Source organism: Panthera onca, chromosome C1, assembly GCF_046562875.1.
Source record: "Panthera onca isolate mPanOnc1 chromosome C1, mPanOnc1 haplotype 2, whole genome shotgun sequence".
Taxonomy (NCBI): Eukaryota; Metazoa; Chordata; class Mammalia; order Carnivora; family Felidae; genus Panthera; species Panthera onca.
Genome location: NC_138346.1, coordinates 119,046,475 through 119,070,891, shown reverse-complemented (window position 1 = coordinate 119,070,891; position 24,417 = coordinate 119,046,475). Strand labels below are relative to the sequence as shown.

The 24,417-nt window shown below is 43.3% G+C and overlaps 1 long non-coding RNA gene across 1 annotated transcript in view; it reads left to right on the top strand.

Annotated features, from left to right (window-relative positions):
• The window catches only part of LOC132671200 (uncharacterized), a 44,935-nt gene extending 21,216 nt beyond the window's left edge, over positions 1-23,719 (top strand). Inside the window, exon 4 of the long non-coding RNA XR_009606996.3 lies at positions 22,580-23,719. This is a non-coding gene — a long non-coding RNA (uncharacterized LOC132671200). The remainder of the gene's footprint in view (positions 1-22,579) is intronic.
• Positions 23,720-24,417: the final 698 nt, after the last annotated feature.

Sequence of the window (24,417 nt, the reverse complement as noted above, 5' to 3'; positions counted from 1 at the left end):
ATATCTTTTATATCTGAGTAGAATATGCGCTGACATTTCTGATTCATCAGTATAATACTGATTTCTGTAATTTAAAATTCAGGATCCTAGCAACAGAGTCAATTTCTACTGACAAAACAACAACAACAACTACAAAAACAAAAACACAATGGTTTCTCTTAGCCTTCGTATTATTTTATTTTTAACTTGGTAAGACTATAGCCTTCAAGTCTCTTAGAAAATATCTTTGTGTGTGTGTGTGTGTGTGTGTGTGTGTGTGTGTGTGTGTGAGATATGATTTTACTATCATATACCCAGAGGTGTTTTGTTTTGTTTTGTTTTGTTTTGTTTTGTTTTTATTAGAAAACAAGGGGCTGTGGGAGGCTGGGTCTGTTAACCATCCAACTTCAACTCAGGTCATGATCTCATGGTTCTGAGTTCAAGCCCCACACTGGGCTCAGCTCACTGTTGTCAGTGCAGAGCCCACTTCGGATCCTCTGTCTCCCTCTTTCTCTGTTCCTCCCCTGCTCGCACTGTGTGTGTCTCTCTCTCTTAAAAATAAATAAAGATTTTGGGGCACCTGGGTGGCTCAGTCAGTTAAGCGTCCGACTTCAGCTCAGGTCATGATCTCGCGGTCTGTGAGTTCAAGCCCCGCATCGGGCTCGGTGCTGACAGTTCAGAGCCTGGAGCCTGTTTCGGATTCTGTGTCTCCCTCTCTCTCTGACCCTCCCCCATTCATGATCTCTCTCCATCTCAAAAATAAATAAATGTTAAAAAAAAATTAAAAATAAATAAATAAAGATTTAAAAAAATTATTTAAATTTAATTTATCAGAGATTTTATTTTTTAATTTTGAAGTTTAATGTTTTATTATCCTATTCCTAAGAAATAATGCATTATCTAGAATTAAGCTCAAATACATAAATTATCTAATTCCTTACTGTGCTATCTATTCATAAAACAGAAAAAAAATTCTCACTTTGACCACATTCTCATAATAAACAGTGACCCTAAGTTTCTTTTTACTGTGAAACATAGCTAATAAATTGGTGCCAGGGCCATAATTTTACAGAGTGGCTTGTAAACCAGCCACAGGATTTTGGAGATGCTTCAACTGAGTTGCACCTCCTTTCTGACAAGCCTTTAGAAGAGGAAAAGAGGTGTGTTTATTAGTTCGGGGGACACAAAGTGATGGCACCGCCCTTCCCTTCCTTCGCTGACACTCTCATGCTCCAGGTGGGCGGGGGAGGCCTGTGATGCCAGTAACCCCTTGGGCTTTGACTTAGCTAAGCGTGGACTGTGTTCAGTTGCTTGGTTTGTTGTTAGAGAATAAGTGAACAGGATGGATTTGGGTCTCAAAACATCATCTCAACAAACAAGATATGGAGTGTCTCTAGGCTCCAGCCTTCTTAACTGCTCCTTTCTCCACCCTTCAGCACTCCCTGTCCCTGACTGGCCCATCTCCCTGAAGCTGTCATGTAAAAAGGGGCTTGTTCTCATTGGCTCATTCACCCCTAAACCCATTAAGAACACCTAATTTTCATTTGTTGAACTGCATATGAAATATATTTGGACGTATGAGATTAATAGTCTTTACGAATCAAAAAAGTCTTCCGTCTGGGTCACCGTGACACAATAGAAAGTTCTAAAATTTATAGCAAATTTTGAGCCAAAATATGCTAATCTAAAACTTAAACAGAGTATAATTTTAGCTTATCTTTTATGTCATGCAGAAGGTCAAAATAATGTTCTGTAGGAAAATATACAGGCTGGACTCGCTGTTCCTTTCTTTATCTCCAAAGTAAGATGCTTACAAAAAAAAAAAAAAAAAAATTCTACTACCCTGTGCAAGAAGTAATAATAGAATGAAGAAATGTCACTGCAGATGAGTTTCTCCTCCTCCTCATAGACCCAGAAGCTGGAGAAAAGAGCGTGATAGAAGCTACTGCAATTGTTAAAATATCCTAAGTTAATAAATAATTTCTGAATGCTTCCCCATCCACTTCTCTTTCCTAGATTTTCCTAAGGGTATCAAATGTAAAAAGGCTAGTCTTACATCAACCTTGGAAGAAATGAGAGGAAATTATGTACTGATGAGAAAAATGGCAGATAAGAAAAATAAAAGCTATCCTTTGTTATATAGGAAGATTTTAAGGCATGGAAATAAACACATTTTATCTGGTTTTCATTGAAAAAGACTGCCTTTGCATACTGGCAACTGATACATGTTAAGAACAAGGTACTGGAACCCTGGCCCAGCTTATGTGTGGACTGTCCTCCCCCATTTGTCCTCGCAAAAGTAACTCTACACTTATTTTGTTTCTGAAAAGGTTACTATACAACTGTCTCTTGTGGAAAAGAGGGCAGAAAAAGATGAGTTTTAAAACCAAGCTTGCCAGTTTTAGAAACAAAGTTGACAACTTTCAATGGGTAATAGGTAATCATCCAAAACAAGAGTACCAAACACGTAAACATCTAAGAGTTGTTTTACTGGGATAACCAAGTACACAGAGCCAATGTAGTGTGGTGGCCACAAGTGTGCCCTCCAGAGTCACACTGCCTGGATCCTGGGCATGAACTCTGTCACTCACTAGGTATGACAGCTTGGTCAAGTTACTTACTCTCTGCCTCAATTTCCTCATCTGTAAAGTGGAAATGATAATGACACATATCTCATAGATATGTGGCTTGAATGGGTTGGTATACATGTAAAATGATTGGAGGAAGCAATTAATAAATGTTAAGATTGAAGTACACTGATTGATTCTGCTTTAAAATTCTTTGTAGCAATGAATGGCCTATATTTTAAATGGGGTATAGGATTCAGACTGAAATAACACAGACAACAGATCTAGGAAATTTTTAAATTGACCCTAAAATCCTGTCTCCTGGAATCTTCACTGTTTACATTAAGGCAAAGATTGAAACCTTTTCAGCTAGAACCTGTAGTCATATAGCTAAAATTTAAAAAACGGTTTAAAAGTGAACTTTCAGGGCTCCTAGGTGTCTCAGTCGGTTAAGTGTCCGACTTCAGCTCAGGTCATGATCTCACAGTTTGTGAGTTTGAGCCCCGCATTGGGCTCTGTGCTGACCGCTCAGAGCCTGGAGCCTGTTTTGGATTCTGTGTCTCCCTCTCTCTCTGCCCCTCCCCCACTCACACTCTGTCTCTCTCTCTCTCTCTCCTTCAAAAATAAAATAAACGTTAAAAAAATTTTTTTTAAATGAACTTTCATTTGGGCCCCTCCTCTTACTTATTGTCCTATTCTTGTCCCCTTTTAGATGCTGGGCTAGGTGCTGTGTAGAAGTCAACTATATTATACATATACTGTATTCAGAATTAGATAGGCTATTATAGGAATCTTATAATTATGTACAACATTGTTACTAGGGAAACCCCATATCACCATGACAAAAAAAAAATGAGTATTCCGTTCCATTCTATGAAATAAATCAAGGGCCTAGGTTTGTGGATGACCCTAGCTCTGTTTCTTCCATTACCTTCCAGTAATTGAGAGGAATAATCCTGCCTGGGAAACAGGGCTGATCTTATGGGCCTACTTACAGACTGAGTAAAATAAGGCATGCACACAACTTGGGAAGTTTATTGCCAGCTTGCTCTTACAAGTTAAGTGGTTCCCGAGTGTTGTGTCTTAAAGTGTTATGGGTGGGATCATCTCTCCAGACATCTGCACACTGACCTCTACTCTTGCAGTGATATAAAATCCTTACACTCCACTGTGATTCATGGTTTGAGCTTATGATGAAGGAGTGATGGATCATGCCCTTTCCCCTCTTTGCTGCTGCTTCTACTGAATGATTTGACATACACTTATTTTAGGTGATTGTCAAGGCCGGCAATTTAGGCACACTGTTGCTTTGAGGACTGAAAATCAAAAGCCCTCTCTCCATCCAATCTCATAACTATGTATCTAGAAATTCCTTATAAGAAAACATAAAGTAGTCAATTTGCTTATCAAATATAAGTAAATAGTACCAAGCGAAGTGTAGAAAATAAACACAAATTCATGGTACAATATAAGTATTGTATCAGCCAGGCCATGCTGTCCCCAACCTGACCCCTCTGCCCAAGCCGATGTCTGCCTCTTTCAGACGCAGCCCTGCCCAATCCTTGTACCAATGAGAGCCAGATGTTGTTACTGTTCTTTCTCCTAAAGAGAGGGAAGAAATCAGGAAATAGTTTATTCATACCTCAATTCCCAGCACCTAGCCCAATGTCTGGCACAGTGCCCAGCATATAAAGAACACTCAGTAAATATTGATTGAATGAATAAATAGGCTGCCACCCCCATAACCAGTATCCAGTGACTTGGGATGGATTTATCCTCCTGAGGCTTCCTGTAGGCATTAATCCAGTTTCCCCACCTGCTTCTCACCATGTGTGACTGACCATCCTGGTTGGCCCTTCTGATCCAGTCTTCTGACCCTCATTCCCCTTCCAAAACCCCTGGGGGGATCACAGCATAGTCTGCAATACCAGCTGATGGGCCAGAGATGAGTGGGATGGTGGGGATGTGTGGGGAGTAAGTTTAGGAACTGCCTGAGCTTGCACCAGTGGGTTAACAAGGCTTAGGATGAAAGCATCCAGGACAGTTAAACAGGGCAAAAGCACCCCCAGCATAGAACAAAAGCAGAAAGCTGCTTTCACAGGACAGAAGGTCCAGAATAGGTAAACAGGTAAACAGGGCTATAGACCACAGCAGCAGAGTGAAATTTCCCTGACCGGAGCTAATTAGCAAAAGAAAGGTGCCTTGTTGACCCTGAGGTAGCACGCTCCATCTGTCTTATCCCCTAGGCAAGTTAAGATAAGCAGACACAGTGCCTAGTGCGTGCGTGCCTGCCTACATGCCTGCCATAAACAACCATCTGCTGGGTGCAGGGATTTTGTTTTGTATTGATCCAAACCCCTAACACCACATATCTTTGAAACCCCCTTTCTCTCTCACACATGAGTTAGTGTTCACTATTTCATTGTCTCTTTGTGCACATCCATCACATCTGTAAGCCTTCTGATCTTAATAAAAACGGAGCAAGGACCCTTACTCATGGCTCTTGTCTCCTTCCAGACATTAGCCTCTCTCACATTTAATTCTGCATCCGCTCTCTTGCTGAACAAGAGAGAACAACAGACTCAAAGTCTGCGACAGAGGTGGCCTGACCTACTCTTTACTGTGCCCTGCAGTTCCTTCATCCTAAACCAAGGCCTATTTCAAGGGCCTCTCATATTGCCTAGGTACCTGCTAATTAACAACCCCAAGTCCTACTGTTGAGAATCCCCTCTCCCCAAGGCTTCGCACTGCTTCCTGACTCATTCCTTGGACACTGTTGCCACAATCTTCTCCATGTCATGACTCAACTTCAACTCTTTTTGCCGTAAGTTATTACACTCTCATCTGTTTTGCAGTTAAAATCCAGATATGAAATCCATATTAAGATAATTTTGTCCTGGGGGCACCTGGGTGGCGCAGTCGGTTAAGCGTCCGACTTCAGCCAGGTCACGATCTCGCGGTCTGTGAGTTCGAGCCCCGCGTCAGGCTCTGGGCTGATGGCTCGGAGCCTGGAGCCTGTTTCCGATTCTGTGTCTCCCTCTCTCTCTGCCCCTCCCCCGTTCATGCTCTGTCTCTCTCTGTCCCAAAAATAAATAAAAAATGTTGAAAAAAAAAAATTTAAAAAAGATAATTTTGTCCTGGATTTGCTCGACATTGCAAGGACTTGAATTTACTCAATCTGTTTCTTTCTTGTTTTTCAACTAGCCAATCTTCTCTTTCTGAAAGAAATTGAAGTTACTTCCCTCTTAGAAGAGTCTTCTTGTGCTCATCTTATTTTTATGGGCTGCTTCCAGAGCCCGTAAAATGTATTAAATACTCTCTCCCATGTTTCTTATCAATCTGCACAGTTTCTTTCCTTTCCATCCCCCCCCCCTTTTTTTTCTGATTCCATTTCTACCATATCAATGAAGGCTTTTGTTAACTCTTGCCTCAGCTATAGGAATACCTCCTATATGGTCTTCTTACTTATTATACCAGTTTATGATAAGGCCCTGGCCCTTATTATCTATGAGGTCTGGGCAAGTTGCTTTTGCTCTAATTCATTATTCATCTGTAAAATAGGCATATTATAGTACACACATTACAGGGTTATTATCAGTGTAAGCAAATATCCTAGGTTCTCCCATGCTATGAATCTAGATACTAATTAAAAATCTTAATAGTTCTCATCCTCCCCCAAATATTTTTGGGAAACCCACAAAGTGGACAAACTCAATGAATATTTATTGAAGATTCTGTGCCAGTCACTGATCTGGGCTCTGGGGGGACACACAATAAATACATGGATACTACTTTCGTGGAGTTTACATTCTAGGGTAGGAAAAGGGACAATTTTTTAAAAAGAAGAAGAAATAAGAAAAATTATGGTATGGAAAATGATGAGTGCAGTGGAGAGAAAGTTATCCCAACTTTCTAGGGGATGGGACATCAGGGGTTAGGGGGTATTCAGTTTTATGTAGAGTGGCTCTATTAAGAAGGTGTTTGTGCAAAGACATTGAGTGAGTCATGAGTGGGCAGATGTTACCCATGTTCTTGAATCATTTATTGTCACAGCTTAGCCAGACACCATGGTCCTGGCTCTGGCAGTACCACAGTGAGCTAGAAGCTCACAGCATGCCTCTTTCAGAGCCCTGCATTGTTCCCCTAGGCAATGATGCTTTGAAAAACAGGAAGTAAGAGAGTCCATTTTTTATTTCAGCATTAACGCTCAAGGTAAAGTGTTACGGAGCTAACTGAGGTCAGGTACTGGTACCTTACTGTAAATTGGACGAAAACCCTCTGCTGCCATGACTGGCCCTGTGATGCTAGTTTTGTGGGAAACTTGGGGCTGGATAGCCCCTGTGATGTCTGTCAGCGTCTTTCAAAGTGAGAAAGGAAAAGCTCTCTTCCTGGAGAGTCTACACACAGTTACCCACCGGGTGATAGGCCCCAGGGCATTACAGAGCTTCATAAAATGACTCTTTCTGTTACACAGAGGCCCTTCTTTGTTTTCTTCTGGGAAGACACATACAGGGAAGCTGAACTAGGCCCTACCCCATGACAGCCAAACTGGCCATGGCCTTCCAGAACTAAAGCCCAGACTTACCATTGCAGACTCCTGCCTCAACAGGCTATGCTCTCACTGGGGGCCCCACCATACCTGCCAGCAATCTGCCTGCCTCAAGAATTCCCCATGGACATGTCCATGCACTACTAAAACCCTACCGAAGGATTTGAGTTTTTCCCTCAGCAAACTTCTCAGCCCTCTTGTAAATCAATGGATACCAATCATTGCTTTAGGAAAAAGGATATTGTCTTACTCTGTATTGTAGATATATTCATCTTAAGTCTTGCCCAGCTAGGACTTTGTATTGCACAGTAAATAGAAACACTACTTATAAAGTGACTAGCAGAAGTCCTCTATGTAGTAGGTGCTCAAAAATGAATAACTATCATAATTATGTAGACAGTTATTAAATTATGGAGAATTCTAAATTTATTCTTTATAACTTTAATGTTTCAAGGTGTTTTACAAAATTATGTATTCTATAATCAGAAGAATTCTTAAAGTAATAATAATTAAACAAAAACCCTCTTGGCACCTAGTTGTTTTCTTCCTCTCCTTTTCATCTAAACTTCTCAGAAGAATAGTCTTATACTCACTATTTCCACTTCCTCAACTTGCTTCTGTCTGGTTGCTGCCCCAACCATTCCTCTAAAATTGCTCTCACTGAAGCCATCACCTATTTCTTAATGTCATTCCCTCAGGAATGTGTTGGTGGGCTGGGAAGGAAAGGCACCCTCAGGTAAGTGATAACTTCAAGAAGAGTGAATTTTTGTAGAAGGGAGGAGGCAAGAGAGCAAGAGAGGTGATTTACATCCAAGCTAAAGCATGATCCAGAACAAAAGTTGAAACCCAAAACTTACCATATTCAAGAGTCCAGCAATCTGGTTGGAAGCCAACTCACCTAAGTGAAGAAAAGAGTCCAGAAACAAGCCAACTCCAAACAGGTAATAAGTTGACAAACCAAGGTAGTCCCAGAAGGAAGAGTGCAAGAAGGTGTCCAGCCAAGAGAAATTCCAAACTCAGCAGGTCACACTGCATTTGGCTGGGCTTTCCTGGTAAGGCCTGATGAAAAGTCCTAACTTACAAAGTCACCTTTCAGAGATGAGAGATGGGCTCCCAGGAGCACTCCTATACTGGATATGTCAACAAAGTGCCTGCCACACCCAACTTCCTCTTCGAGATGAAACTGCCCCACCCACAGCCCCCTGCTCTGAGAAGCAGAGCTAGGTTGTTCTTTACCCAGGGATGGCTCCTGATTGGACCAGGGATTGGCCCCTGACATTAGGGCTGTCCCTCCAAAAGTCAGGGCTTGAATGGCAAAGATGCATTTGGTCTATCAGATTCTCTTCTTGTAGGATTTGAATTGGGAAACATGGAGATAATGAGGGCAATTAGTCATGGAAACTAAGCTGAAGTTGAAAGGATGTCATACGATGGAGTAAGAGCTGTGGAGTGTTATACAAACCAAATCTATGAGGAAGCAGAACAGCATGATAAGAAAGTGGAATTTATGAATAAGCATCAATCCTGCAGTAGAAGAAAAAAAAACATGAGTGGTAAACAGAATGTGTTAGTTGGAATAGGATAGCAGGAAGCAAGCCTGCAAAGAGTAGCTGAGAAATGTATACCAGGGTTAGGAAGATCCTGTCATCTGGCTCAACTAAAAGCTACTTTCCTGCCACCCAGCTTTACTAAGGCTCCTGTGCTCTTCATCAGGCAACCCCAACTTCCTGAATCCCCTTAGCTAATGCTTGTCGGCCACCTACTATTAGCTAGGTATGGTTCTAGGTGTTTGGGATCCATCAGTGAACAAAACAGGAAAGCAGTTATAACAAACACTTTATTACTTTGGGTAGAGTCTCTGCTTCAAAGGACCGAATTAAAGCAATTCCTCATGCCCTCACTTCTTCCCGTGGTCCAGTCAGTGAGGTCAGTCATGGTGTCATAATGAGTCTACTCCCTCTTGGGGATAGTTCATGTTTATCCTCCCTTGTCATCAGGGTAGTGGCTGGAGAATTAGCAGAAGAGAAAAGAATAGAAGAAGCTGGGAGATTGGGCATGGAGGAAGTCAGTTGATGCTGACATAGAACAATGGCAGCTGAATGCCCAAGATTTCAGTTAACTGGGATTTGAAATTTGGCTCTACTACTTACTCACTATGTGATCTTTGGCAAGGCAATTTTCTCAGCTAAATTGGAGGTAAAATAGTATCCTCCCCATTGCATTATTGTGAGGATTCAGTCAGAAATATGTGCAAAGTATTTAGCACAGTACTGGCCCAGAGTAAGTACTCAATAAGTGATAGCTGTTGTTGCTGGTGTTATGATTATTAGCAATCCTCTAGCCTTCACATTAGGTAGATAAGATGAACGTGCTAGAGGAAAATCAGATGACATCCTATACGAAAACCTTCTCTTGACTTCTGCTGCCAGTTAGAACTTTGTATGCTCATCAAGTTTCCTTTGAGTTGGTATACACCTTCCCAGTTTCTCTCTAGTGTGAGGAAGGAAGGGCACAAGAAAACGGTAAGGATGAAAGTTATTGTTGCACAGGGAAGCAATTCTGGAAGAAGAGAAACAAATTCTGAAAGCAAAGTCTGTGGTGGTGACCATAACAGCTGCTCTTTGGGAAGCCCATGTTATCTTTGCTTGAGGTCCAGGTATTGTTGTGGGAGTGTACCAGGACACATGTTGGACAGGGATGTTGTGTTTTAGTAGCAGGATGGATAGGTGGCTGAGCTGATGCTATGTTCAGGCCTTGCTGTGGGATGGGCACCATTCTAATCATATAGAGGTCTTCCTAGCATGTTACACCTCTATGAATTGCTCCCAAGAAGCCCTGAATCTGGATTAGGACCATAGGTAGATGTCTAAAAGACAATTTGGATTGAATGATTCAAATATTCAAGCCAGAATCTTCCACAGTTGTGTCTCTCTGCTGCCACCTTGTATCCAGGCTTATGACATATACCGGGGTTCTGTTGCTGGATGTGTTGCTGATGGAGCACCCAAGCCTCATATGATAGGCCTTGCATAGCATGAGCTGAGCTTCTAGGCTTGTACTAGCTTCTCCAGGCTTCTGTGGACTCGGCTCTATACAGACTATATCACTCATTAGACCCTCTAGGCCTTGAAGACATCTTGACAGCAAGCCATTCTCCATCCCAAATGGGGGTAATAGAGGACTCCTCCTCAGCAGGATGGCTCCCTCCATCATGTTGGCAGCACCGGTCCCAGCAGGGGACCAAGGATGAACCAAGCTGGGTCCAGGCTGGCTAGAGTTGGCACACAAATGAGGACAGACTCTGGAGCTGGATTGCCCACATTCAAATCTCAGCTTCTACTTCTTAGCCACTTTTTTACCCATGCGACCCTAGAGGAATTACTTTATCTCTCTGTCCTGGTTTCCTCATCTCTAAAACAGCAAAATAACAGTACATACCTCATAGGGTTATTTTTATTATAAGCATTAAATTTGTTAATATAAGTGAAGTCCTTGGATAAATATCTGGCACATAGTTAAGTGCCTGCTGGTGCTATACTGGAGCAGAGGTGAAAGGAGTCTTGAGTTGTCCAAAAAATAGTGCCACACTAAGCACATCAGGACAACTTCCTTCTCCTTTTTTAGGAGGTCGTTAGTAGGTCAGCTGCACAAAAAAAAAGAACAAAATGCTGTCAAGCATGCTTTGGGATGTCTAGATGTCCTCAAGTAACCAGGAAATCTCTTACCCCAGGATCATAGACACCTGGCTACACAAAACTGGAATAGTCTAGAGATTGTTTGGGGGATGCTGATGCTTCAGGTAACCCAGGATTGCTGGACTAGAGGGTTATATGAGGCACAGTTGGGCAGGGTATGTGTGGAGATGTTTAAGGATATATTAGGATAGTGTCCAAGAATTGCAAAAAACCTCCTCTAGAAAGTCATGCAAGATACTGATCATTTGGTGCTGTCACAGGTCAAGGGGCATAATGATCTCTTCAAACTATCTGGACACTTCTAGAAAGCCATTTTCCAAATGCAGCTGATAAGAGGCAAACAAAGGTTATAGGCACTCAGAACGTCTAATTTCGTGGACCCCTGACCCAAAAGCATGAGGGAACCAGAGAGGATCAGGACCCTAGTAGTCCTAACAGAGACTATTTCCTGTTTTCCTTCTTCACAAAGTACCCAGTGACCTCTTGGGAGAAGTGGAGACCCATTGGATCCCAAGACCTATGAATTCCTATTGAGTCTCAGATGATGGATGTTGTGGTGCCCATAGGGTTGCCAAGCAAAATACAGGACACCTACTTAACTTTAAATTTCCAACAAACAATGAATAATTTCTTAGTATACGTAGGCCCTATGTTGTGTAGAATATACTTATACTAAAAATGTATTTGTTTACCTGAAATTCAAATTTAACCAGGTATCCTGTATTTTTTATTTAATAAATCTGATAGCACTTGCTGAGGGGTGTGGTCATGGGAGGGTAATGGATATATGCAATCTCCAAGTGAACACAAAGAACAGAGATGCTAGAGGATTCTGGTGCCTTCCCCTCAGGGTGCCCTCCCCTCGGAGAGGCTCATTCAGTTCAAGTCACTGGGAGTGAGGCAGATTTGGATACTTATGTACTCTAATGTTGTAGTTGGCTACTCTGTGAACATTAAGGACAAGAGCCACTCTATGGATGCCACTGGGACTTTTCTTACAGCCATAGTTGGACAGTTGTCCAGCATCCTGCTTTCCAAGCAGAAATGAGAAATCTCATTTAATGAGTGTCCTCTTGTGGCCACATGTAAATCTTATATCTCCACAAACAGCTGGAGCTGGATTAAAAAGCATGACAACTGGAGAGCTTACCTTAATACAGAAAGCCTGCCCTGACAACAGGTATTGCAAGGCCTGGCAAGGTTTGACCAATAACCTATGATCTCAAAGTGAGCAGATATATATATCTACAGAGCAGATATAGTGGCCACCAGCTGAGACCACAACCCCTCATTTCCTTCTGGGAAGCCGAGTTGCAGAAAATTAGCAGGAGCCACAGCCTTATGAATTAAGGAACAGTGGTTCAACCTCACTCTGTCAAGATGGGAGTACATAGTAACCAAGAGTAGGGATGTGGTGTAAGGTTGGGTTTTCTAAGCTGAGAGAACAGTCCAGAACCTCAGACAAGTACACATAGGTACAGAGTCCAAAATCCAGGTCACCAAGACCCAGAAACAAAGAACTACCTAAACAGGTCAAAAGGCCAAGGCAGACTCTGGGCAGAGTTCACAGAGAGAGAATCAGTGACAGGTTGGTGTTTCCAAAGTCAGCATGTGACCAGCCAACAGTGGTTCATTTTTCATTCCTGGCATTCCAATGGGGAATATAGCTGGTAACAGATACTTGCATGAGGTTAGACATATTGTCAGGGACTAGGCCTACCGATCAACACCACTGGACCTTTCCCAGTCCAGCTCTTCAAGTATTTAGCTGTCCCTATTAGAAACTCTTTCTGTTGTCACTCTCTACACACTTGGCTTCTGAGGCCTTCTTGTCTTCTGACCTCCTCCTACCTGCTCCTTCTCTGCCTTCTTCAAGGGCTCTCCCTCTTTCTGATACTTAAATATTCATATGCCTCAGGGTCCTGCCCTTGACCTGCTGCCCTTCTCTTCCCTTTCTTTTCATGGTACCTGGATGTTCTCATTTGCTATCATTGTTCCAGCTAAGCATAACTTGTTGAAAGTAGTTTGTGAAGACAAAGCACCTAGGTCCTTTTTTACCTAGCCGTAAGGCTTGGGTGAAGTTTTGGGTTTTTTAAAAAAAACTTATTTAGGCTCAATATCCTTATCTATATAATGAGGATAAATAATACCAACTAGCTTGTAGGACTATTATAAGAACTAAATAAGAAAATGCATGTAAATTTCTTTGCAAGATACCTGACATAGTAAGTGCTCAATAAACATACTGTTCAATATTCGATCTTTGTAGCTCAGTACTCTCCCAGGAGCCACATCCGTCTGTCTACTATATATTTCTACATGGTTATGCCAAAGACACCTCATGTTCTCTGGGTCAAAACCAACACTGGTCTTTTGCCTTCTAAACCTCCTCTTCTTCTCTATTCTTTACCTCAATTTTTGGCACTATCATTCATCAGTTATCCAAGCTGGAATCCTAGAAGTCATCTTTGACCACTGTCTTTTCCTTAACACTTACCATCTACTTCTGATCTTCATCAAGTCAATCATAAATTATCAGATTATATGCCTCAACTCTTTCACTTCATATTCTTCTTCCAATTATTGAATAGAAACCTCTTGTAAAGGGAGTGATTTGAGTCCAAGACCCTGGCTCTGAAGAAGTTCATAACTTTGGTAGCAAAGACAGACTCCTGTGGTAGATTATATTATAGTTGAGAATATTCATTGCCCCTGTCTATGGAGCCTATAGGAGAAATATACATCTCTGCCTCATTGACATCGGGCTTGACTATGGACTTGCATTGGCCTATGGAATGTAAGCACATATGACATACACCAGTTCAGAGTAGTTGTAAGAAATTGTAAGTGGAAGCTGTAAGAGTCATCAGATGGTTCTACCATTGCTCTTTTCCCCTGCTATGACATCACCATGTCCCAAATAGGGCCTGCTCCTTTAGCCTAAATCATGAATGAAAAAGAGGAAATAGGACAGCAGCCAATTTATTTATTTTTAAAAATATTTAATGTTTATTTATTTTTGAAAGAGAGAGAGAGACAGACAGACAGACAGAGCACAAGTAGGAGAGGCGCAGAGAGAGAGGGAGACACAGAATCTAAAGCAGGCTCCAGGCTCTAAGCTGTCAGCACAGAGCCCGATGCAGGGCTCCAACTCACAAACCATGAGACCATGACCTGAGCCAAAGTCAGATGCTTAACCGACTGAGCCACCCAGGTGCCCTGACAGCAGTCAATTTATGTTGTACATGCAACATGAACAAGAAATAAATCTTTTTGGATGCAGCTAAAATGTATTATGCTACGTGAAGCAAGTCAATCAGAGAAAGACAAATACCATATGATTTCACTCATGTGTGGAATTTAAGAAACAAACATATATGAGCATATGGGAAGGGTGGGGGAATAGAAGAGAGGGAAACAAACCACAAGAGACTCTTGATAGAGAACAAACTACGGGTTGATGGAGAGATGTGGGTGGGAGATGGGCTAGATGGGTGATGGGTACTAAAGAGCGCACTTGTTGTGATGAGCACTGGGTGTTGTATGTAAGTGATGCATCACCAAATTCTACTCCTGAAACCAATATTGTACTATATGTTAAATAACTAAAATTTAAATTTAAAAAAAAGGAAAAAAAAAGAAAGAAATCTTTTTGTAGTTAGGATATTGGGATCATTTGTTACTGCATCATAAGCTAGCCTAAACTAACTGACACAACTCCTTTCCAGATTATTCATAGAGTCTTTGGAGCTAATGTATGATGAGATGGAAATCAGTGAGTCATAATGATGTGTGGCACAGTGTTCTCCAGCAAAATAAGAGAGCTAGATGTGCCGCCAAGCATCACAGATATTTCATACACGCATAAGGTACCAAGATTCTTCTTCTGATCAAAGTTCTGATTGGTAAAGTAAATGTTTATCATTTCAAAGATGTCAGTAGCTAAAGGAGTTTCCAAAAGGGGCCAACAAAATCAGACTGTAAAAAAAAAAAAATCTTTTTGGTGCTTATAAAATTGCAGGGGGGACAAAAACAAGAGCTGACTCAACTGAGAGATATCAGGAATTCATAAAGTTACGTGCTGAAGGGAAATGGCATTGATGTGAGCTTATTTATGACCTACTTCAACATATTGGAAGAAATGTCAGCAATCTGCGGGTTAGTAACATCACTTGCCAGAAAAACAGCTTCAATTTTCTAACTCTACCACAAGCCCCAAATAAGCCTGACCATTTCTAGGGCACATCTCCTTTGCCTGGCAACAGTGGTGACAGCAATAGGTAAGAACAAATGATTACATATACTGAACTGTGTTAACGCATCAATAGATGGTAAATAGAGCATTACTTTGCTGTCCTATGTGACAAATGACTGTTAAGGCCCTTCAAGACTAAAGTAGTCTTTTTTTTTTAAGGGAGGAGGGGCAGAGGGGGGGGGAGAGAGAGAGAGAGAGAGAGAGAGAGAGAGAGAGATTGATTCCCAAGAAGGCTCCACACTCAGCGCAGAGCCCAACACGGGGCTCGATCCCACAACCCTGGGATCATGACCTGAGACAAAACAAAGAGTCAGATGCTTAACCAACTGAGCCCACTCAGGCGCCCCAAGACTAAAGTAGTCTTGACTCAATACTAAGTAAGTAGGTACTTACTACTCAGTAGTAAAGCAGTGTCTAAAGCTCTGCATATTGACATTTGGGAATAGATAATTCTTTATTGTAAGGGCCATCCTGTGCATTATAGAATGTTTAGCAGCCTTACCCATTAGACACCCATAGCACTCCCACAGTTATGACAGCCAAAAATGTCTCCAGAGATTGCCAAAATGTCCCTGAAGTGTCCTCCTGCCATATAAGGAGATTCTAGGGGCACCTGGGTGGCTCAGTCAGTTGAGCATGCGACTCTTGATTTCAGCTCAGGTCACGATCCTAGGGTGGTGGGATCGAGCCCTGCATTGGGCTCTGTGCTAAGTTTGGAGTCTGCTTGAGACTCTCTCTCTCTCTCCATCTCCCCCTCTCACTCCCTTCTCTCCTAAATTAAATTAAATTTTAAACAAACAGAGACTCTAGTGGTGGAAAGTTAGAAACCATGGCACAACTACACTGAATATATTTTGGAGTGGACAGGCCTTTTGGTTTATCTAATTAGTTCAGGTGGTTAGCACTATTTGTTGCTTATAAATCAAGCCAATCCTGCCCTAATTCCTAGTAACAGCAATTGATTGAGGACCCACTGGAGACGGTAAATACAATTGGCATAGTCAATATAGCTTGGAGATTAAGCACTTGGCTCTGGTGTGGGACAGCCTGGGTTGGAATCCTGGTTCTGCTGTTTGTTTGCGGTGTCACCCGGGGTAAGTTTCTTTACTTCTCTGCCATGGAGTCTTTATCTGTAAAATGAAATAACATAGGATATATGAAATAACATATATGAAATAACATAGGGTCGTTTGAGAATTCAACAAGTCAATGTACTTAGAACCTGCTTAGAACGGAGCCCCGGGCATGGAAAAGAGTGTTTACTGTTATTGTCAACCATTAGAACAACTGTATCCCCATTTAATGCGTATGGAAGCAAATATTCAGGGCAATCGAGTCCAAAATCACGCAGCTACTAAGACGCTTGGCTGGCAAGAAGAGAAATCGTGAGTCAAACTCCAAGGCCACGGTGTTTCTCACTACACCCAGGCCCGGGTGGAAGACAGATTAAACCCAGGTTAAACCTGGGAGGAAGAGCTCTCTTTCGGGGATAAAAATTGGCACTTGTCCGTTTGGCCTCCTGTGTTGGCAGGGAGGAACAGAAAGACCCGCCCGAGCCGGAGGCAGACAGACGGCCTTTACCACTGACGAGCTGTGAGAACATGGGCGGGTCTGTCGCACATCCTGAGGCTGTTTACTCATCTGCAAAATGGACGCAAAAACACCTGCTCTCCGTTCTTCACGGGCGGTGGTCAGAGCGATGTGAGAACAGTATGCAGCGGAGCATCGTGCAACTCCGCGGGGCTCCCCGAACGTCAGGCCAGCAGCAGCTCTGGGCAGATATGCGCTGTGCCTGGGATGTGCGCTGTGCTCTGTGCCTGGCAGATATGCGCTGTGCCAAGACCCCGTCTTCCCGGCCGGGTCCCGCAGTTCTGCAGCGGCCTCTGCGGCAGCAGGTGGCCCTGGACGCCGTGCGCGCCACGGGCAGGGGTCTCCTCCCGCGTGGTTCCAGGGTGGGCAGTCTGGGAGGTGACCCCCAACGTGCTCGCGGCAGCTGCTGCTTATCTGCAGTTAGACAGATGAGGTGTCCACAGCGACCTTCCTGCCTCAATGAGTGTGGGAACCCGGGGCTTCCCAGGGCTGAGGGGTGGGAACGTAAACAGAATGGCCCTGGCTGAAGCTGCGCCCCGCATCCTCCCTCCGCGCTGCCCTAACCCGGGAGGAGGCGCCAGAGATGGTCTGGGCACCGCCGCTGAGGGTGCGGAGGGGAAAAGGCTGGGGCTCTGGGGTGTCAGGGGAGGGGAGCCACCTCCCAGCATGATCAGGACTCCCTCGGAGCTGGACATTTCCTGCCAAAAGTCCCACCGCTGCTTTTTGCTGCCAACATGACAGAGTCACGAATAGATCAACCAAATCAACCGGGGAAACCCTTCTTCCCTCCCTGTTGCCCTCAGCAGGTTTATCACGGTAATCCCTAGACTACTTACTCCCTGCTCAGTCATCTGTGAAGAGCAGGGATTCCTGATTTTTTTTTCTAGCAAAAGGCAGCAAAGACGGCAGTTTCGGAGAAATGGCTCATTCCCAGCCCCCTTTCCTTTGTCTGCAGAAGTCTGGGCCTACCTCTGGGCTTTACAGGAAGAACACCTGCGTTTGTTACGATTTCCATGCCTCTCGTGTGTTGGAGTCCTTCTTCGTTTCTTCCAGTTGTCTGCTCTAGGCTTCCTCGCTTCTCCCAACAACACCACTCACAGTGATTCTGTGGCAAAATGGAAAAGCATTTCAAGGTCATGTTCATGTCTTTCCACTTAGTCTTCTTCCTCTGCATCTTTGTGCTGGCCAGCACCTGCTCTGCAGGTAACAAAGCTGCCAGATACACCTTAAAGCTGCAGAGGATACATCAGCCAGCAAGTAAGATAAAGTTGATGACTTCTCATGGCTTACATCCTTGCTGGGAAGACAGATGCTAGACCAGTATTCCTAAAAGGAGACAGGGTGCTGATTTAGAAGACTAAATCAGTAGGTGCGAACCCAGACCGGGCTCAGGAAAGCCTCCTGGAAGAGATGTTTCGTCTGAGCCTTGAAACATGAACTTCACCACGTTCTGGTGAAGGACTGGGGAGAGGGGAAAGACAGCGAGGGAAGGAGAACAATATATGTGAGGGCACTGAGGGAAGACAGCGTTTGTGGGAGCAAAAATGAATCGTACAGCCGCTTGTGGTCTGTGACCTGGGCCTCCCCCTCCCCCTTGAGCAGTGCTTTGTCCCTGAACACTTCTGCCTACTCACCAACCATAAAACCTGTCACGTATGCTAAGGCCCTGCTTTCTTCCTTCCATGATTGCAATCTCAACTGATAATTTTCTAAAATGGTCTTGGAAAGTGGAGATCTGGATTCTTTGGGGGTTTTTGTTTGTTTGTTTTGAGTTTTAGATTCTTAACTGAATTCTGCTGCCTAATTCTCCAACCTGAGCAAGTGACTTAGCTTCTCTGGGCTATGGTTCCTCATCAGTAATATAGGTCAGTGATATTTAATAATGTCTATAGTGATGCGAATAGTAACATTTAATAATGTTTACTGTGTCCCAGCCCCCAGTGCTAAGTGCTTTTTGCAGTTTGTTACATTTAATCCTCACAAACATCATGAAGTAGGTAATATTTTTATCCCAAAGGATTCTTGGGAAGTCTGAGTGTGATCCTAATCATGAACACGCTTTGTAACCATTAAGGGTTAATGCAAAAATGAGAGAGTATCACCAGGGTGTTCAATAAGTGCATATGCAATAAATAAATAAATTCATTTGTATCTGTCTCCTGAGCAAACCAAACAAAAAGCAGTAGCAAGAATGAAAAGTGTTGTCATCACGAAATTGCTAATTGCATGTAATGCCAAACCGCTTAAGGGAGAATTCCATCGATGTGACCCTGAACCTCCCAGGTTTACAGTCTGATGACCACCACTGCCTGGAACACATACACAGAAAACTGAGTGAAAGCTCAGAATCAGTTCATGAAGAGACACCAAGTTTGTGTTGAACTTTACTGCCCACCGAGAATAAGCATCTTTCAGCAGGCTGAATGAGCTAAGAGAAATTGCAGAATTCAGGGTTGGGACTGAAGCCAACGGGTCTGAGTCTTTTGATGTTCTCCTTAGGATGTGGGTCTCCACTTTCTATCACTTTATCACACCATTTTCTCACTCCAAACCTCAAATCTGGGAAATCGTTTATTCCTGGTGTCTGCACAGCCATCATAATGACAGATTCTTAAGTTGTTGGTTTTTGAAACCATGGATGTGTATAACAAACTAGTATGAATATGTGGGTATGTGCACCTATGTGTGTGTTTCTGTGTGCGGGTATCTGTGCACGTGTTTCTGAGTGTGTGAGAGTGGCGTCCTACACTTACACTCCCCCACTTGGCAAGAAGTGGCCAGGCTCCCCCTGAGCGCAGCCAGTGTGGGAGGGAGAACTGACACCAGAGCAAATGAGGTGAGAGAGGAGAACTGTGGTTTGATGCTCTCAGATCAGATGAGAAGCAATGAATAAGAAAGTCAATGAGCTGAAAATGACTTGCATACAGGCACCGCCTAGGGATCATATCCCCTCCAAATGTTGTAATAAACATTTGTTTATACTTCATTAAAGTGCTTTGAGCTTCAGTATCCATTTTACCCTTCTCAATATAGGTAGTCTCTCTTGGAGGTTAAAAGCCCATTCTGAGTTCAAATATGCAACTTTATCAGATTCTGCCACTCACTAGCTTAATGATATTGGGCAAATCACAATATGCCTCTATTTCTTCACCTATAACATGGAGACAGTACTATCTACCACATGGCGTTCTTGTAAGGATAAAGGGAAATAAAATGTAGTCCGTGTTTTGCATTCAATACTTCATGGCATTTTACAGGTGACAACACAGATGCCCAGAGAAGTTAGCTTCCCCTCCTGGGTCCCCCTGACTAGGAGGGCAGTGGCAGGAAAGCTAGGCATCCCATCCCTGGCCCAGAGCTTGCTTGCTCACTTGCTGGGTTGCTTTCTTCCTTTCTTCTGTCTTTCTGTCTTTCTTTCTTTCTTTCTATCTAATGTCCATTTCTTTATTTGGAGAGAGAGGGTGAGAGAAAGAGCACCTGCACGAGTGAGGGAGGAGTAGAGACAGAGGGAGAGAGAGAATCCCGAGTAGGCTCTGAGCTGCCAGCGCAAAGCCCAGTGCAGAACCCAGTGCAGGGCTCAATCCCACGAACCTCTAGACCATGACTTGAGCCAAAACCAACAGTTGGACGCTCAACCGACTGAGCCACCCAGGCACCCCTGAGGGCTCTTTCTATTCAACCATGTGGAGCACCAATCCCACACTGAAGTAATTTGCAGGTTACAAGTGATTTTTCATGCATAACTACTTTAATTTGCACTTGTCTGCCAAATCCACACATTAGCAAGCTCAGAACTCTGAAGGAAATGTTTATGTAGGACCTTCTGAAAACTAGTCTATATCTGAGGTGGCCTGAAGGAGACCCAAAGGGTTATGTGGGTGAGGACAAAAAATAAAGACACCCTGTCACACCCCCCTCACTCAAGAATATGTGGAATCTTTACTTTGTGGATTAATGTAACACAATCTTTAATCCCATGTTGGCTATACTCATTTTCCTCTACCACGTGGGGTGTATGCTCAAGCAACGTAAACTCACCAAAGTAAATCCGCTTTTTACACCGCTCACCCCACCTACTTTTTAAAAATGTCATCCCCCTCAAGCTTTAGAAAACCAGAGATAAATGTGTTTTCAATTATCTTTGCACAACTCCCACTATGAACACAACTGAAGGACAGCTAGATGAGAAGTCAGGAAGCCAGGGGGCTTCCGTCTAGGCATGACCTTGGTTAATCGCGGGCGCTCAGGCCACTTAGGTCAGTTCTTCAGTCTTTGGCTTCTAATCTGTAAAAGGAGAAGAAAAGGGAGCATTTACAGAGTGCCTACTCTGTGCCAAGTGCCTTCGATTATGCCACTTTATTTAGTCCTTTAAAAAAAAAAAACTACTCCATAGGAACTTTTATCTGTATTATGCAAACATAATAAATAAATTGCCTCAGGCCCAGGTGGCAAAGAGGAACCTGAGTTGAAATTTGAACCCAGGACCATCTGATTCCAAACTTTGTGCTTGTCTTGATAATCCAACACAATCTATAATGCTCCATTCTATTCTAATATTACGCTCTTCTGTGAGCACAGTTAATCAATAGTTGGCCGAGTCTATTACAGTGAGTCATTCCTCGGGGTCTTATTCTGAGGAGTCAGAGGCCCTGAAGAGATTTACTACATCCCTTACTCAGTCACTGTTACATTAGCTGTCCCTCCTAAGATTATAAGAAGTAGTTTTATTGCCATCAGGAGCAATTTGATACTTGCCTTCATTCTACATGCCTCTTCAAATAAGAAAAACATTTCCTTGGAAGCCCTTCACTTATCCTTCCTTGGAAACTTAGTATTTATACAATCGACTTTCCCCTCAGTTGTTGAAGACTGTTCATTAACAAACCAAAGATAGCCCACATTTATCTATTTGGAAGACTCTAACCCATATCTACCAGGAAGTAGTGTGAAAGGTACTTGCTTGCTGAGAAGAGAGATGATGAGAATGCTGGTGAGGAAGGAGCCCAGGGCATGGAGTAACCAGCTAGTCTAAACTTTTTCCCTCATTCCAGGTGTTCCTGAAGTCAGACTCCAATAAGAACTTAACATGTCTCAACTGTAACTTCACTGCATACTGGCTGGGAGAGGGAAGTATGGCCCAGCACACCCCACTCTAGGAGAGGAGAGATGGGAACCCTAAGTCTTACCTATTCCTTTGGTAGTCAACCAGGTGTTGAGCCTGATCCTTTTACATTGTAGTTTTGCTCTCTAGAAGTGAGGATGGTGTTTGTTTTATTTGTTGCTGCATCCTAAGGCTAGCCCAGTGCCTAGCACATGGTCAGTGCTCAATAAATATTTGTTAAATAAATGAAGAGGGACAAGGCAGGCCAATAGGGAAGATAATTAGGGCAACTTGGGCCATCCCTGGATTAAGTGTCACTTAGCAAACCCACCTAAATCATGTGATAGCAGCTCCTTGAGAACAGTAACCATGTTTTACTTATCTTTGTGTTCCCTAGTATTTAGCCTTGTATAATAGGGGCTCAAACATTTCTCCAGAATTGAGTCATCTTTAAGGACCCCTATGATCGTGTAGTAAAAACATCCTAGAGAATGATATGGTGGAGGGATTTTAAAAAAAGGCTAAGTGACTGGAAGCTGCCAGTGATAAAAAGTTAACAGGGATAGCATACTCAAACTTGGTTTTGGTGGGAGGCAAGGACACTCATGGGAAGGAATGATGCTAGAGCTGGTGACAAAATTGTCCAGGGAAGGGCTATGGTAGCTCAGTTCTCCGCCACTCTGTGTGTGCCAAAGTAGAGGCCATTCACATCGGCACTTTAGCGAAAGTGACTCCCCAACACAACACTCCACTCAGCAGTGCCCCCATCATCTTCTAATGGCCCAAAATATCATAACCCTCACTAGTCAGGTTATTTTTTCTTTTCTCCATTCTCATATGCAGTCACTTCCTGAGTGGCACTAGGATGAATTCCAGCATCTGCCTTCCTGGACCCAGTACCACATCCCCCTTCCTCTCCAGTGACAACTTTTCACCGAAGAGTCTCAGGGGGTTCACTATACCCATGACTCCTGAAGACAGCCATGCTCAGTGATTCCAAGGTGATTCCCTGCTCTGCCCTGCGATGGCCGTGGCTGACAACTTCTTAAAGAGGACTAAAGCATCCTTTGTCATCCCTAGTGGGACATCTCCCCTGGTTAAGAAAGCATCTTGTTATGTAAGAAGCCCAAGAGGGGGAGAGCAGAGGACTCAGTGATGCTTCACAGATTTCTCACTGGGGGGTCAACTTAGAGACTGACTCAAAGCTGGCAGGAATAAGAATAAATTAATGGCTTCTGTGGGGAGTGAGTAAGGCTGGTTTGAAGTCTGGTGGGAGCAGTGAACTACATCGATGAATAAGACAGACAGGAAATATTCTTAAATGGAGAAAGAATGCGGGAAACATTTGGATGAGAAAACTGAGACAAAATGAAGAAATGCAGAGAGCTTTATAGTCCATTCTGGAGGTTTTGGGAGTTAATAATAACACACATTACCCACCCAGCCCTCTTCTAAGCTCTTTTGTTATATTACTTTATTGAATCTACACAACAAGTCTTTGAGGTAGAGCATTATCTTCACTTTGCATACAAGGAAAGCTGAGATGCAAACCTATGGAGTAACTTAGCCAAGGCTACACAACTATACACTATACAACTAAGTGGTCAAGAAAGCTGGAATTTGAGGGGTGCCTGGGTGGCTCAGTTGGTTAACTGTCCCACTTCCACTCAGGTCATGATCTCACAGTTCGTGGGTTCGAGCCCTGCACCACGTTCTGTGCTAACAGCTCAGAGCCCAAAGCCTGTTTTGATTCTGTGTCTCCCTCTTTTTCTTTCTTCCCTTCCCCTGCTCACATTCTGTCTCTCTCTCTCAAAAATAAATAAACAGGGGCACCTGGGTGGCTCAGTCAGTTGGGCATCCGACTTCGGCTCAGGTCATGATCTCGCAGTCCATGGGTTCGAGCCCTGCGTCGGGCTCTGTGCGACAGCTTGGAGCCTGGAGCCTGCTTTGGATTCTGTGTCTCCCTGTCTCTCTGCCCCTCCCCTGCTCATGCTCTGTCTCAAAAATGAATAAACATTTTTTAAAAATTTTAAAAATAAATACATAAGTAAATAATTTTAAAAAAAGAAAGCTGAAATTTGAAACTTAAGCGCTACCCTTTTTTAAGCTCTATTCTATACTAATAGTTATTCAGCACTAACCATACACTAGGTAGTATGCTTTAGTCTAGATCTGGGGTGACCCCAGGAGACCTAAAGAGCTATGGGTGAGGGAAAAAATATCTATCCTGTCACACCCCCTCCAATTATTTACTCTATGAATTGATGTGACCCAATCTTTAATCTCATGGGTTTTTTTCACACATATCCTTCCCACAAAATATTTGTATCTACACACTGTAAGTGTCTCTATGGCATGGTATTTATGTACTCATATGTAATTTACCATCAGTCTTCAAGCTCATGCCTCGTTCTTACCTCTAGTTTTTAGCATGGTTTCCATTAGCTATTCCTGAGAGGAAATGAGCCACGCCTTCCACTTACAGACGGTGAAAGTGGTTTGGAGGAAGTCGCTGGCTTGAGCAAGGTCACAGGTCAAGTTAGCAGCATTTGGCTGACATCAGGACCAATAACCTCTGTCTCTCCAGCCTGATCCTCAGAGGGTCCGCCTGTCCTGGGACCTGGGCCACATTCCAAATTGGGTAATCCGGTGCGTGCTGCCTGTCTGAAATTCCCCTTGTG